Source organism: Physella acuta, unplaced genomic scaffold (genome assembly GCF_028476545.2).
Source record: "Physella acuta isolate Inbredline_101_S28 unplaced genomic scaffold, ASM2847654v3 ptg000307l, whole genome shotgun sequence".
Lineage (NCBI taxonomy): Eukaryota > Metazoa > Mollusca > Gastropoda > Physidae > Physella > Physella acuta.
This window is the reverse complement of record NW_026731826.1, coordinates 719,214-735,000: the sequence shown is the minus strand read 5'-3', so window position 1 is coordinate 735,000 and position 15,787 is coordinate 719,214.

Genomic DNA, 15,787 nt, shown 5'->3' with positions numbered 1-15,787 from the left:
ATATATATATATATATATATATATATATATATATATATATATATATATATATATATATATATATATATATATATATATATATATATATATATAAATATATATATATATATGTGTGTGTGTGTGTGTGTGTGTAACCAATCTACAGGTGCACGGCTCATCACTGATGACCCACCAGCTATCCAATGCTGGGGAGTTTGTCGTCATCCAATACAGTCAGACCTCCTACGTAGAAAGTGACGCGTACCATCCGTTTTACGTCACGAAAACAAACTCCAGAGACCCTGGCGCGTGTATGACGTCACTGCTACCAACGTCTTTGTGGAGGAACCGTTACGATTTTGACGTGGTTGCTCCTGGTGCTAACCTTCTCGTTGTCATGGAAACCAATGCCGGTTTGTTTCTTGTGTTCAGTGGATCCGTTTATCAAGCACCGGCGTGTACTGAGGTACCAGGTATGCTAAATAAATTATACACTGACAAATATATGCCTGCTCTTGTTTAATACTTTAATAACGTATATAGTACTTATTGTTTACAATGCAGAGTTAAGTTAAAGATGTTAAGGTGATCAACTTGCCTGGAAGAATACAGACCACAAACTCATTACTAAGTACTTTATTTTTTCCAGACATTTTTCTCCGTGGGAGGGGGGGGGGGGGGGGTGGGGGGAGGGATGTATGCACTTGGAACTTTTGAGGGGTGACAATACATTTCCATGGGGTGGGGGTGGGGAAGAGAGACACAGGTTAATATATTTATTATATATATATATATATATATATATATATATATATATATATATATATATATATATATATATATATATATATATATATTCTATTTTCTCCAAAGCGTTAGTGGTGGGGATGTAGTTATTTAGTTACTTGACTGAAAGAAACCTCGATCACACAATATCATCTAATTTGAGTTAAACAACTGTTTTAACTGTGTTAAATATAAAGACACAGGAAGACAATCTACTTTCTATCTAGCTAGATGAACACCAACCATATGAGATGGTACGGCTAATCGAACTGACCAATGTATAATTTACATCGAAACCAGGTTCCAATTTGACCAAGTGTGTAGTGTGGCTAGAACCGGGCGTGCACCACATCAGTCTGTCTGTATGGCATGCGACATTCGCTGCTTATCTGTTCTCTGAGGTTTCCTACGGCAAAGGCTATTGTCACAGTCTTGGTGTTAGGGATCAGGTGACTGACAAGGTGAAGTATACGGTTACTGGTCATACATTGTAACAGAGGCGTAGCGAGGGGGGGGGCGGGGGGGGGGGGAACATATGTCCCCGGGCGCTGACCATAGAAGGGGGGGGGGGCGCCAAAATGGGTTGGAAAAACAAATCGAAAGTTTGAGTGGGGGTGCAAATGAAAAGTTCGAGAAAGGGGGTGCAAATCGAAAGTTTGAGAGAGGGGGGGGGGTGCAAATCGAAAGTTAGTGCCCGGGCGCCGGGAAGGGTCGCTACGCCTCTGCATTGTAACAGATGTCTTTGATCATAGCAGCTTTAAAACGTTGACAGAAATACTATTTAAAACAATGATAGGATCTTGTTCAAATAAGACCCGCTAAAAAGTTAACCCCCACCACACACAAAAGTTTATAAAAACGATGATATGAAACGTGTATTTTAATTTTTCAACCCTAACCCAAAACCTTGAGTTGCTTCTGTGGCGTGCGTTTTAACATTAAAATGGCTAGACATCAGAAACAGGTCGAGGTTAAGAGTGTGAGTTAAAATGGAGCTGGCAAAATATGGCGGGGCTTAACTTTCTGCCAGAGTACTTTTTTGCATTGAAGCGGGACTTATCATAACAAGACACCCCCCCCCCCCAGTGATGTGTTTATATCCCCTTGAAAAGTTAGTGCATATACTAACTAACACTAACATATTGACACTAACAGCTGAGGTAAGTTTGACAGACAGAAACATTATCCAGATTAGTATGTGTGTTATGATGCATGTTTGACTTGGGAGATCGGTACGCAGGATTGATGGTGCGGCCGTATATTGAACGAGTGAGTGTGTGACGCTGTACGCAAGAAAGTGACGTTTTAGTGTGAGTTCCGTTGTTGCCGGGGAAGAAGATTGAAGTTAGTCTTGTCCGTGTGATGTTAGAGTTAGGTTGTCTAGTTGTAGTATCGTTTGTCCAAGCTGTCCGATGCCCATTATTTATTGTGCAATAAATAGAGTTAGTAACCGATGTCATTCTGTTAAATCATTCGTAGCGTTGATGTCGTCGTGTCCCAAGATATATTGTAGGATAGCTAAACATAATCAAATGGTGGTGATATGGAAAGATGGTATTGGATCAGGTAGTTGTACCCTCTCACTGCATAACTGTGGTACACATATAGAACACAGCAGTTATAACAATGTGGTTGTATCCCCTTGATCAGTAGATAGCCTACAAATGTAATTAGTCTAATAAACAAAACATTTGTGAAATCTTGTAATGCTATGTTTACAGTTATGTGTTGGTTTTGATATATTAGGACTATACCAGCGATAGTAAATAAACACATATAATTGTAGAGCTAATTAACAAATAAAGTGTTGATATTAACAGTTGTATTTTAAAGCTTTTATATTTTTTTTACAGATTTCGTTTCCAAGTCGTGAGTACCTTGCTCTAGATGACGTGATGCCGTTTGCCTCACCTTTAATTCCGTTAACCACACCGTCGACGCCGACAACAACCAGTAACCCAACTACATCGACATCGTCATCCTCACCTAACATCACCACAGCTACATCAACCAGTGATCAAACTACTAACTCCACCACCAACGTCCACACATCCGACCCACCTCCCACCAACCAATCAACACCGTCGTACATAACCACACCAGCAGATACAACACTTCCCATTGGTCCAACATGTCAGCCTACATTCAAACTACCAACAAACTTATCCGATGAAGAGAAAGAACTCCTTCTTAGGAAAATAGAACAGGATCTATATTTAGACCGTCGCGAGACGTCGTCCTATAAACTGACAAAAATATCAGTCTGGGAAGACCGTCCGTCCAGTAATGTGATAGGAGCAAGTGGGATAGTAATGTTGGTTGTGTGGAGTGTGCTTATGATACTGCCTGATGTACTCACCGTTATACAGCTCGTGATTGGGAAGTTGTCACGTAAAACGTAACACATATATTTTGTATGAGAAGAGTCCTGCGATAGTTTGTCCATGAGATTATTTGTCCCTTAGATATGTTGTCTTGATATATTTGCCATTGAGATATTTAGTCTGGGATAATTTGCCTGGGATAGTTTGTCAACTGATATCATAGGCTCCCGGTCAAAAACCCCCTCGACATAAACCCCCTGGACATAAACCCCCGCGACATAAACCCATTGAACAACCCTCCCAGCGGCATAAACCCCCTGGACACCCCCCCCCCCTCCCCCGCGACATAAACCCCCTGGATAATAACCCGCCGACTGAGGTTTTATTGTACACAGATAAATTCAGGTCAATGTTTACCAAAACAAAAAAATATATTGATAGCAGTGCTCGAATTTCAACTGTTGTTAAAAGTTTTAAAGAGCCCACCATTTAAAGTTATAATAAAACACTGTTTTCCAAATGTTTGTTTTGTTTTATTTATTAATTATAGTTCTCATCATCTTTGGTTTTTCCTTATATAACCCACCAATGGGGGTTTTCGTCCAGGGGGTTTATGTCGCTGGGGGTTTTTGTCCAGGGGTTTATGTCGGGGGGTTTATGTCCAGGGGGGTTATGTCCAGGTTTTTTTTTTGACCGGACACCGATATCATTTATCATGAGATAATTTATCTCAAAAAACAGTCGTTGAGCTTACAAATAATTTCCTTCGGGTGAACAGTTAAAATTTAAACTCAAGGCACTTTATTCATATTCATGAGCTTAATGAAAACACGTAAGAACATTTTAATCACAGGGAAATCTAGGCATTTCAACATCGCTTTGCTATTAATTATTGCATAATTGTTTGATTAATTTTTACAATGATCTATTTCACTTGGGAATTAATAAACCATACATTTAAAAGTTCCTATGATTATCTTTAAAGGTTTAAAGGGATATGTTGGTGTAATATTAGTTTCAATTGTAAATTTTGTTAAACATTTCATTAATGTCATGTTGTATTTTATACATATCTAATTATTAATTAATTTTCGTCAATATATTTTTACACATTAAATTTCGATTTGATAATAATTGCTCTTTTTCTTGTTAATTTCTTATTCGTCTTCTTATCCGGAATGTTAGAGGTAATCAAACAATAAGACAAAAAGCATTGACTAGGCAAGTCTCCCGCCTATACAGGTTTAGTAAAATTGGGGTTGTCTGTATCCGGTCACCGTACAGTCTTGGGGTGCATTAGTCACGGTCTACTGCAGCGGTTGTTGGTGCACCATACAGTCTTGGGGTGCATTAGTCACGGTCTACTGCAGCGGTTGTTGGTGCACCATACAGTCTTGGGGTGCATTAGTCACGGTCTACTGCAGCGGTTGTTGGTGCACCATACAGTCTTGGGGTGCATTAGTCACGGTCTACTGCAGTCATATCAAAACCACGTAACTCTTGTTGCCAGTCCTATTGTAACCTGTATTATTATTGTCTGCAGATTACTCATTCCTGTGTCAGCTTTGTACTATCTACTATTTTTATTGTAGTTGGAATTACAAATGGACCACAATGCTAAGGATGTTTGTAGAGCTTAGAAAGTTAAGGTACTTGTGGTTTGATAGTTTTGAGAAAAAATAAATGAAACTTTTAAAATAAACTTCAAATTGTTTTGTATTTCAAACTGCTTTAGTAACTGCAACTACTTGTGTACTTTTTCAAGGACACACATTTAATAGGATGTTTGAGGGGAAGCATTAAAATATTTTGTTGTTTTTTACTCTTTTTAATAAAATGTAACTTTTTCCACAATGGTCTTCAATTAATAACACTTTACTTTGTTTTGATGTTTTGATGTAGAGGCTTTCTTGGCCATGATGCGACTCCAGTTTTTGCAAGCAGGTCAGCAGTCTAAGTACCGTGTGTTTAACTGTGGCATGTGTTCCACCAGTGGAGTTGTCCGAAGAGACTGGTACGTCGGACTCCCAAGTCCCCTACATAACAGCGTGGGGGAGGTGAGGTGTAAGACTGCCGGGAACCAAAAGGGTCTGCTCGCGATCCTAACCAGATATTTTGACTTTAAGCTGCGGCCTTCACGTGGCTTCGGAAGAGTGCCACTAGTCGGGCCAAGCTCATGACCCCCCCCCTAGTGAGTGCGGAATGGCTAGTGGTAGCCAACAGCAGCTAGAGGTTTTTGATCTGGCCGAGTAGAGCTGCTGTATGCGCTAGGCTCAAAGAACGGCCGAAAGCCCCCCTCGATCAAGCTGGGTACCAGGCGGTAGGACGACGTCCCGCGTCCGGTGAGAGCCGACGGAAGTAGCGACCAATGTGTGGGAAACTCTTATGGTCGGAGTTTGCTTCACTGAGGTCTGCCTGGCTAATGGAAGTCAGCCTTCCGAGCCGGTTTCCGTATAAGGAAGGAAGGAAGGAAGTTGTCCTAATGTATGACGCTATTCAGCAGTACCAGAGGCTGCCCTGGGTTGCTGAATGTGGTTGGCTTCTGACTTTTTAAAAAGTCTTCAGCAATGATAAGGCCGTCGTAAAAAAAGGGATTTTACTTTTTAAACAATTGAGGGGATTTGTTCGAAGATTGCTGATTGTCCCATAATTCTCTTTCGGCTTTAAAATATCTTTAACTTTCTTCTTCGTTCTTAATTTTTGTGCTGGAAGGGAACGAGCCTGTCTGCAATAGGGTTCGAACTCGAGTCCTTTTTTTTTTAAATTTAACAACCAAGAGCTTTGCCGACTCAACCACGACTCCAACACAATTAAGTAAACGAGTCAACAAATAATGCTTCATTGAGGCCATTGACTCCAATTTCAGCCTATTTTTCTTCCATAGTCTTTGTCCAACCAAGAACAAACTAAAGGCAGCACTTGTTTGATTTTGGAGTTGTCTATCCTAGAAGAGTGGCTGTCCCCAACTAACGAGCCTCATCTGTCCGAGGGTTTGAACTCGAGATTTTTCGGTTTAGCAACCATGAGCTTTACCGACTCGACCACGCCGACCCCTGCTTTCAAATCAGAGGCGTAGTGACCCCTCCCGGCGCTAGGGGACAAACTTTCAATTTGCCCCCCCCCGTATATTTTTTATATTTCTAATTCAAAACTGCAGCTAAAATGAGCTTTTAATGTTTTTCCAACCCAGTTTAGCGCCCCTAGTGTCGGCGTCCGGGGACATATGTACCTCATTTTTATTATTGTTACTGCATAACTATTCAGCAGTTTGATCAAACCGCATCTGTTACGTTATGCTAATTTCATCTATTGTACGTAGAAGACGGTGTGTGTAGAATAATTGAACATTTTGTGAGAATAAAATAAGTAAAGTAATTTGAATGAAATAAAACAAATATTAAGAAAACTTCAATCAATAGTATTTCTGATACTATTTGTAATATATCCAAATCAACTAGTATTTCTAAAATCAATTAAAATTTGCTATATTGTAAATGTTGAATAGAGTATAAAAAACAACACAACCACTACGATAAGATCAGCAAAGAAATCCATCAACAAAAGCGACAAGACAAGAAAAAATTGAGCATCGCCAACGAAAACAGCAACATAATTCAATAAATCCTTTCCCTACCCTCCCGCCCCCCGTATTGTTTAATTAAGCGCGTGTTTTTTAATGTGCACAATGGAGGTAAAATCGATTAAACTACATCCATTTAGATGATGAAAGTATTAGCTGCTTTATCAGTAGACAAAACTCACTGACGCTGCAGTATAATGGAGCGTACATGTGTGTTTAGTACACAAAAGGATTTATGTCCATTAATGTTGGTTGTTTCTCGATATAGTTTATTCAATGATCGATATATTGTGTCGATCGTTCTAAGCTGAATGGATAGGCTGAAGTTAGTAGTGCTTCGATTTTAAATCAAGTAGTCTACATAACGGAACACTAGTACGTGTTTCAGAACGAGAAGTCTTCAACATTTGTTAGGTTTACACCGGGTAAAACTATAGGTATTCATTCTTTATTTAATGTAAATCAAAATTTCGCAAACAGTAGGAAAATGGCAGGACGTTTATGAAACTTAACTCACCGGAACATGATGACAATTACATTTCTACTTGCTGTTGGTATTTGGATTTCACGTAAGTAAACATGTGTGAGCTAATTTTATATTGCTTTTAAAAAATTGAATTCCGCTTTAATAAGGTTGTACATTCTCAGCGATAAACAGAAACAATAATGCAACTGTAAAAGTAAAAACAATAAGATGTATATTTCCGAAAATAGAATAATGAGATTAATAAGAATTGTAAACGTTGAACATTTTACACTTACGAGCTCATTGCACATAAAACGTGTGTTTATTAATAAATAAAAAACGTCAATTAAAATAAAAAAGTGAAGATTCCACTTTAGACCTAACAATCCATTGGGCAGATGAAGTGGAGTTCATAACTTTCTTGACCTCTGCATGTAAAGGGATAATGTGGTCAGCACTATGCCCAGCCGCCTTCGTTTTCCCTAACGTGAATTAGGTACCCATCAGAGTTGGGTGGTCGGAGGGACGTCCACTATATTAAACCCGGATTCGAACTCGAAACTATCGGGTTAGCTGTACATGGATTAGCAGTCTAGCTAATAATAATAAAAATCTTTCATTTATGCGCTAAAAAGAAAAAACAACAGTTTCTCCAAATACATAATAATGCACCACTCTTTTAAAATCTCGTAAAATGTTAATTGCTTTAATATCAGAAATAGCTACCACGCTTTTCATTGAGATTTTATAAAGGTAATTACATGCTCATGATAAGCCCACACTGGATTTCTTTTGTGTTAAGGTTATTAAAGTAAATAACTTGAGTTTATATAAGAAATAGAGCTGGATTCTGGCACTTTAGAGAGTGGTAACTCAATCAAATTTACCTTGGTAGATACGGCAGGCAACCCCTGTTTCTTCTGGAACACAGACATCTACCTGGATGGCTACTGCTACAAGCTGTTTGACACACCTAGCAACTGGACAGACGCTCAGGTGAAAATATATAATCTCTCCACGGTGAAAAGTGAAACAGGAAATTATAAATATTATTATTGGGCAAATGTGTTTAAATGTGTGCGTGTAGTTGTAGTTGTAGTTGTAGTTGTAGGTGTAGGTGTAGGTGTAGGTGTAGGTGTAGGTGTAGGTGTAGGTGTAGGTGTAGGTGTAGGTGTACGTGTACGTGTACGTGTACGTGTACGTGTACGTGTACGTGTACGTGTACGTGTACGTGTACGTGTACGTGTACGTGTACGTGTACGTGTACGTGTACGTGTACGTGTACGTGTACGTGTACGTGTGTGCGCGCTGAAAAATAACCTACCAATTATTTAATATGAATAAGTAAAACATTTTATCAAAACACAAAACATTTAAAAAAAATATAACCTACTGATTTGGTAATAGCAAATACAATCAGCAAATTTTATAGACAAAAACAAAATAACACACAAATCAGATTATACCAAATAATAGTAGAAAAACCCTTTTCCCCTTCTCCCCTTCCGGCATTCAAATAGATTTTTAACCAATCTAATTTTTGATATGGTACACGTGTTTGTAACGATACTAAATACTTGAGCCTATCACACCAGGCTGAGTGTAACCGGGATATACCTATAGGTCGACTCGCTGAACCCAGAACTACAGACCGACTTACTCTGCTTATGAAAGAGGGCTTTCCGTTTTTGACAGGTAAGAACAGTTTGTAAGCATTTTTAACAAGCTACCCCTATGCGTACACTAAAACCAAACAGTGCCACTTGTTAGCTAATGAAGCTTTAATAAACTAACGAGTTTTACATGTGCAGTATATATACACTGCAATTAGATATGGTTAACGTATTTTAACTAACAGGCAACAGAAATAAATGTTGACAAAACAAACATTTTTGGGATTATAATTAAATCAGCAATTGTGTTCCCTGAGGAGTCGAGAATGGAGTTACACTCTAGCTAGCATGTTTGATCACTTTTTTTATGGGACGGAGTGGCCTAGCGGTCGAGAACTAGACTGCTAACCCGTTAGTCTCGAGTTCGAATCCTTGTCCAAGTCAGTAGTTTGTCCCTGAGTCCACCCAGCTCTGATCGGTCCCAAACTCAGGCTAAGTAAAGGCGGATGGGCATAGTGCTGACCACACTATCCCTTCATATGTCGAGGTCACAGAAACACGTGAACTCTACTTCACATGCACCATAGACCGCCAGGTTTGAACAATAACTTTACTAATTTAAGCAGAAACGTTTCTACGATATCTATAACGAGCCGACCCGCGGTGTATCATACGCCGCTATTTAGTTGTTGCTTTTTCTACTTTTCAGTAATTCATAATTTGTGAATTCGACAGTACCAATGCTGCCACTGAAAATATTTGCTTTAAAACACTAACCCCCCCCCCCCCACGTGAAAGCAGCCTCCTCTTAGTTACCTCCCCTAAGTTTAAAATCGTTTCAAACTAAATTATCTCCCTCTAATAGCCGTCACCAAACCCGACTTTACAAATGTAAACATTTAGCGTGAACCACAACTCACCAGACCATGTGAGGGGGGGGGGTGGTAGCGATAAAGAGGAAGAGAGGGGACTGTAAGGCGCGCTTGCAGCTTGTTTTCTAACGTCTCCCAGAAGAGAATTATATATATAGATAATTTGCTAGTTTATCTCCCCCCCCCCCCCCAATCAAACCTTTCCACTTCTTTTTCCATTATTAAACTACTTTTTTAACCTTAATGTCTTTGTAGGTTTTATTTGTATCTTTTTGGCGATCAATTTGGAAGCTAAAACAATAAAAATAAACGCGTTTAATTTATTTTGTTGTAATATTTTGTTGGTTCAAGTAAAACTCGATATCAAAATTTCAGATTGGTGGCTCGGCGGGATTATCAACATAACATCCAGTACATTATACGGCGTTTGGGCCTCAAATAACGAAAACATCCCCAATACTTCTTGGGCGTACGCGCAACCCGGAACTTGTATGCAGTTGACCAAAGGCGCGGCCGAGTTGATTCCACTAAATGTGTCTTGGGACAGTTGCAGTACAAAAAAGCAATTCATTTGTGAAGCGAGTAGGTTTTATCATACTTGTTTTTTTAAAAATTTGAATACAGTATCAATACATTTTTATTATGTTTGTGTAATTTGAACTGAAAAATATTTGAACACATCTTAAAGTCTAATCTACAACTTTAACAAAAATATAACGATTATTAAAGTGTATACATAAAATTTAGTTGAAAATTCAGAAATGACTAAAGATGAAAAATAAACATAAAACCCGTAATAAAACTAAACGAAAATAATATATAGGCCTACTTCGATTTCCTTGTACATACATATTTTTTACATATATGCACACACAAGTATATTTTTACACCTCAACCTAATTCTAGCCTAGCTTGAGGTGAACGGGTGGTGAAAGGTTCTTTTGTGCGGACTTATGTACAATTTAAATTACACAACAATGCAATGAAACAACATCGTATATCGATTTAACGATCGATCATAATTTAAGAATAAAATAATTCAAATTTGAAAAGGAACAAAATAACTTACGCGGCATGTGCACAATAGAGAGCATTAACACATGCTCATAAATCAATTTACACATCACTTGAGTTAATGATTTTTTTTTTAAAATAGTAGAATGAAGTAACAATCTGAAAAATCTCTCCATTTTTCTTTGGGCGATGTATTTTCATTTTTCTTATTGAATAAGCTAGAACGCTGAAATACATAACCCTTGTAGATGTGACACACACGCACGCACGCACACACACACACACATACACAGACATTTATATATATATATATATACATATATATATCGATATAATTATATATATATATATATATATATATATATATATATATATATATATATATATATATATATATATATATATACTTATATTCCAATGCAGAGATAGGCAATCCGTGTGAGAAAGTTTTAAATGACAGCACATACTCCTACAGAATGTGTTACAAGCTTTATCAACAACGTCAATATTTTAATCGTTCTGTGGTAATTGTTTTAAGCAATCAACTAAATCATTTATTTTAATTACATCCTTTTACTTCTTGTTCTCTGAATACAGTTCATACAGGCCTATAATACACAGCCTTCTGTTTCTAGCAGATAACATTAGCCTCTCCCTAATAAACGATAATACGGCTAGTAAGTAGGTCACCAGCCAGTTCTACGGCTCAATAAAACCTGCATGAGCCATAACACTGGTTGTTGACCTACTTACTAGCCCTATTGTCAGATCAGGCAATGCTCATTAGAGAGACTGAAAATTTTAAAGAATTTCACTCAACCGTGTTATCAAAGGGGGCACGGTCAAACCGAAGTTCTGAATCTCGTAACCAACTAGTTAATCAACACAGTGACCTACAACAAAACCACGGCGTCCACTGACTGTAAGATTCTATATAGAACGACCTTGGGTCTCGGTCTTGGAACTGTTGAATTACAGTTGGACTTACTACTTGGCAACCCAGAGATTATTGATTACATGGTGCTATTGATGACGACCATATTTTTGTACTGTAAGGTATAGCCAGATATCGGAGTAACATAACTGAATGGAGGCTAAAATGTCTAAAGAGTTACACATCCTTTTCACTTTAAATATTTATGTTTTACTTGATTTAACTAAATAATTATTTTTCCTTAATATATTTGAACATACGTGTAGCCAGAGGCGTAGCGAGGGGGAGGGGGGGGGGCGGATCGCACCGGGTGACACCATTTAGGGGGGTGACACCAAGGCAAAAAATAGTAAAATATATAGAGAAAAATTTGAGGGGGGGGTGCAAATCGAAAATTGAAAGTTTGTCCTGGGGGTGACACCATTAAGTGCCGCACCGGGTGACACCCGACCTCGCTACGCCACTGCGTGTAGCCTATATGGAAGAAAGCGTATTACTTGATCGAATAGCAATACAAAGCAATCCTTCTCGCCTTAAGTATTACCGTGTATCTGATAAACGGGTGCTGGGTGCGTTTTCTATACTAATGTCAAATAAGTAAAAACAACTTATTTTATTAGTGATTAACTTTTTTTTACTTCGCAACAACAGCCAATTTGCAACAAAGAGAACACAACAGTGGCCGAAGTTGCTTATAAAGAAACCTACAACTTCTTTAGGACCATGTTTGAAAAACTCCTTAGTAAGTCCAGCTTTTATAATAATCGTTTAAAACATCTTTTCTTATTTTTATTACGATCTTAATTAAACCATATTTTAATTAAGAAATTTACCTGAGATGTAATATCGATTGTTATAATATGTTATTGTTTTAATGTATGATGAAGTAAAAATGATCAGTAGATTAAGGATTAAAAAAAAACAACATCACAGCATTTAATACTCATTAAGGTCGTATTGCTCTAGGTAGCCTACGTATGTATTTAGCGGAGAAATCGTATCCGTCACCAAGTAAATAATTACTATAATACTCCATTTAAAAGAATTTTTATTCGGTGAAAGTTGTCTATTGTAACCTGGGGTTATGTTTACGACAAATGACATTGCTCGCATCGAATAACGTACATCATTCATTGAAGAGTGTTGTTATGGGTGTCACATACCGCGGTTGTATTGTAACTCCGCCCGACTAGTTAGACAATAACTCTAATAATAACATTTATTGCATAACGGTAACAATAGCAGGCATGCACGTCTTTTTTCACATCGGTCTTTTTTTTTTTAATATATTAACGACATTTTACATTGTGCTTGAATTATTCTTTAACAAACCATGGCAAAATACCCGGCAGATCATAATATAAATGGGCTCAGCAAGTCTCTCATGGCACTGTCAACATGTAGAGCGAACGTCTGTAGCCTGATAGTTGTGAGTTCAATCCTCACAATTTTCAGAATCAAATTACTGTTTCTGTTTACAATAAGATACATCGTTTAAGTAGTTATCTAGTTATATTTATATATAAACTATTGCAATTGTAAATGGCCAAATGGAATATACGGATTTTTTGGTTGTTATTTTGTCAGCTGCCAACTATTCGGCTCTTCTTCTTCTTCTTCTTCGTTCTTAATTATTAGTGTTGAAGGGGATCGAGATTTATCTGCCAGTGGGTTTGAACTCAAGACTTTGTTCGAATATATCAACCATGAGCTTTTTGCCGACTCGACCACGCCTCCAACACAATTAAGCGTTACGTGTCAACTGTTTATGCGCCATTGAGGCCATTGACTCCGATTTCAGCCTGCTTTTCTTTTTGGATTTGCTTCCATAGCCTTTGTCCAACCAAGAACAAACTACAAGGCAGCAGTTGTTTAATTTTGGAGTTGTCTCTCCTAGAAGAGTGGCTGTCCCCAGCTAACGAGCCACATCTGTCCGAGGGTTCGAACTCGAGACTTTTCGGTTTAGCAACCATGAGCTTTACCGACTCGACCACGCCGACCCCTTATTCGGCTCTAATATAATCACATTTGTAAAACATTTCTTTTCATCCACACAAATGAAGTAAAGATTTGGTTCAGCTATTTAAAGTATTGTCAATTTAATAATAATTGTACTGTAAAGGTCAACAAACTACAGTTATACCCATATAAAGACGACGATTCATGAAAGAAATGCAAACAAGTTCACCGTGACCTAATTCAGTATGACTATAATACTTTCTGTTGATTCAAACTGTCGATTATATACCCTTCAATGATTTTAATCTGTTTTATGCTCCATCGATTAGCACGTGCTCTATTCAAATATTTGTGTAGAGTCCACCTATGTCGATACCTTTACCATTATGATTATGATTTCAAACGGTCTATTATTATCACAAAAGTGATTGCAGTAAGGTTATTTTCGGGTACGAATAGGTTACGGGCATTTAAAAAAATCTATTTAAAAAGACAAGTTTTACCAACAAAATTAAAACGGAAGAAAACCACTAAGATAATTGTTTATTTTCACTGAAGTCTTTTCTAATATTTAGAAACAAGTGATACATTTTAAAAACTCTTTGCGTAACTAGGGTTTTTTATGATTTTGAAAAACAAAAGTGGTTTCAACCTTATCTTATTGATCTCTCGATCGAAAAAAAGGAATGAGCAAATGATTGAATGACCTAAACAAAGATCAAATAAATGAAAGAACAAATGATTGAATGACCTAACCAAAGATCAAATAAATGAAAGAACAAATGATTGAATGACCTAACCAAAGATCGAATAAATGAAAGAACAAATGATTGAATGACCTAACCAAAGATCGAATGAAGAATGAGCAAATGAAGGAATAACCTAACCAAAGACTGAACAAACAAATGCATATTTGTCTATTTCACAGAGAAGCCAATTTTCTCACAAGCCGGAAAAGTGCTTTATCTCCAAGACTACGGCGTCACGCTGCTAGGGTTTACAGACTTCCCGTACCGCGTCCAGTTAAGTTCCAACTTCACGGTGTACTTGTGGACAGAGTCCACGGCACTGTCCGGCACGTCACGTGTTTATTGGGGCACCAATGGAATTTATTACAGTATAGCGTACGGCATGTAAGTAATGGTATAGCTTTTTTCTTCGACTTGAAAAGGTAACGACACTTAATTAATATATAGTAAAAAAAGTAATGAATCCTCCTTAGACCCAGCGATACATTGGGTAGATGAAGTACAGTTCATATGTTTCTTGACCTCGGCATATGTATTGAATGTGTGTTCAGCACTATACCCAGCCGTCTTTACTTCCCCTAACATGAGTTATGTAACCTTCAGAGCTGAGTGGACGTTTTGCTGACTTGGACCCGGATTCAGACTTAAGACTTTCGGGTTAGCAGCATAGAGCTCTACCGCTTAGGCCACGCCGTCCTACTTATTAACATATAGTGTCATTAAAATTTATGCTTAATTTGCTGTTTTAATGTTTTTTTACACAACATTATAAAAAACAGTCCAAAATTCGTAACAGAATGCGCGTCTTAAAGTTTCAATCATCGCTTTGTGCGTTCCTTGCCCTATTTGTAGCTTCTTAGAAGTGGGTATACAAGTATAGATTTTTTAAAACACTTATAGATTTAAAAACAAGTATAGATTTTAAAGACAAGTATCGATGTGAAAACTAGATAGGTTCAAAGAAATGGATAAAGCATCAATACATCCAAACATTGAGTACAGTGAACTAAGGAAAGAATAATACTAATTGTTAAAACTATTAATTATTGTAACAAAAAATAATTTAAATTACAGAGAACACTAGCCTGCAATTATCACCCACGCTACATAACTACAACAGTAATACTGCATGTCTCTGTATGTGTCTCTCTTTCTGTTTTTCTTTCTCTTTCTTTTTCCCTCTCTGTCTCTATTCTTTTTCTCTCTTAATTCACGTCTTTCCCTCAAATACCTGAATCGATACTGGGATGTACAAGAAATTGAAGAGAATTAAAGTTAACACATTATTCAGTGAACAAACCAAGCAGATTCCTAACCAACATCATCTTAGATCTTGTTAATGACGTCCCAACTAAAGACACATTATAAGGATTTGACTTACAGCATGTTACGTTATGTTGTCACAATTTTAAAACATGGTTTTAGTCCTTTATGTGAAGTCATACATTTAGTTAGAACAAGACTATGAAAGCATTGTATTATGCCATTTAGTTTTGCTAGTTTTTTTGAGA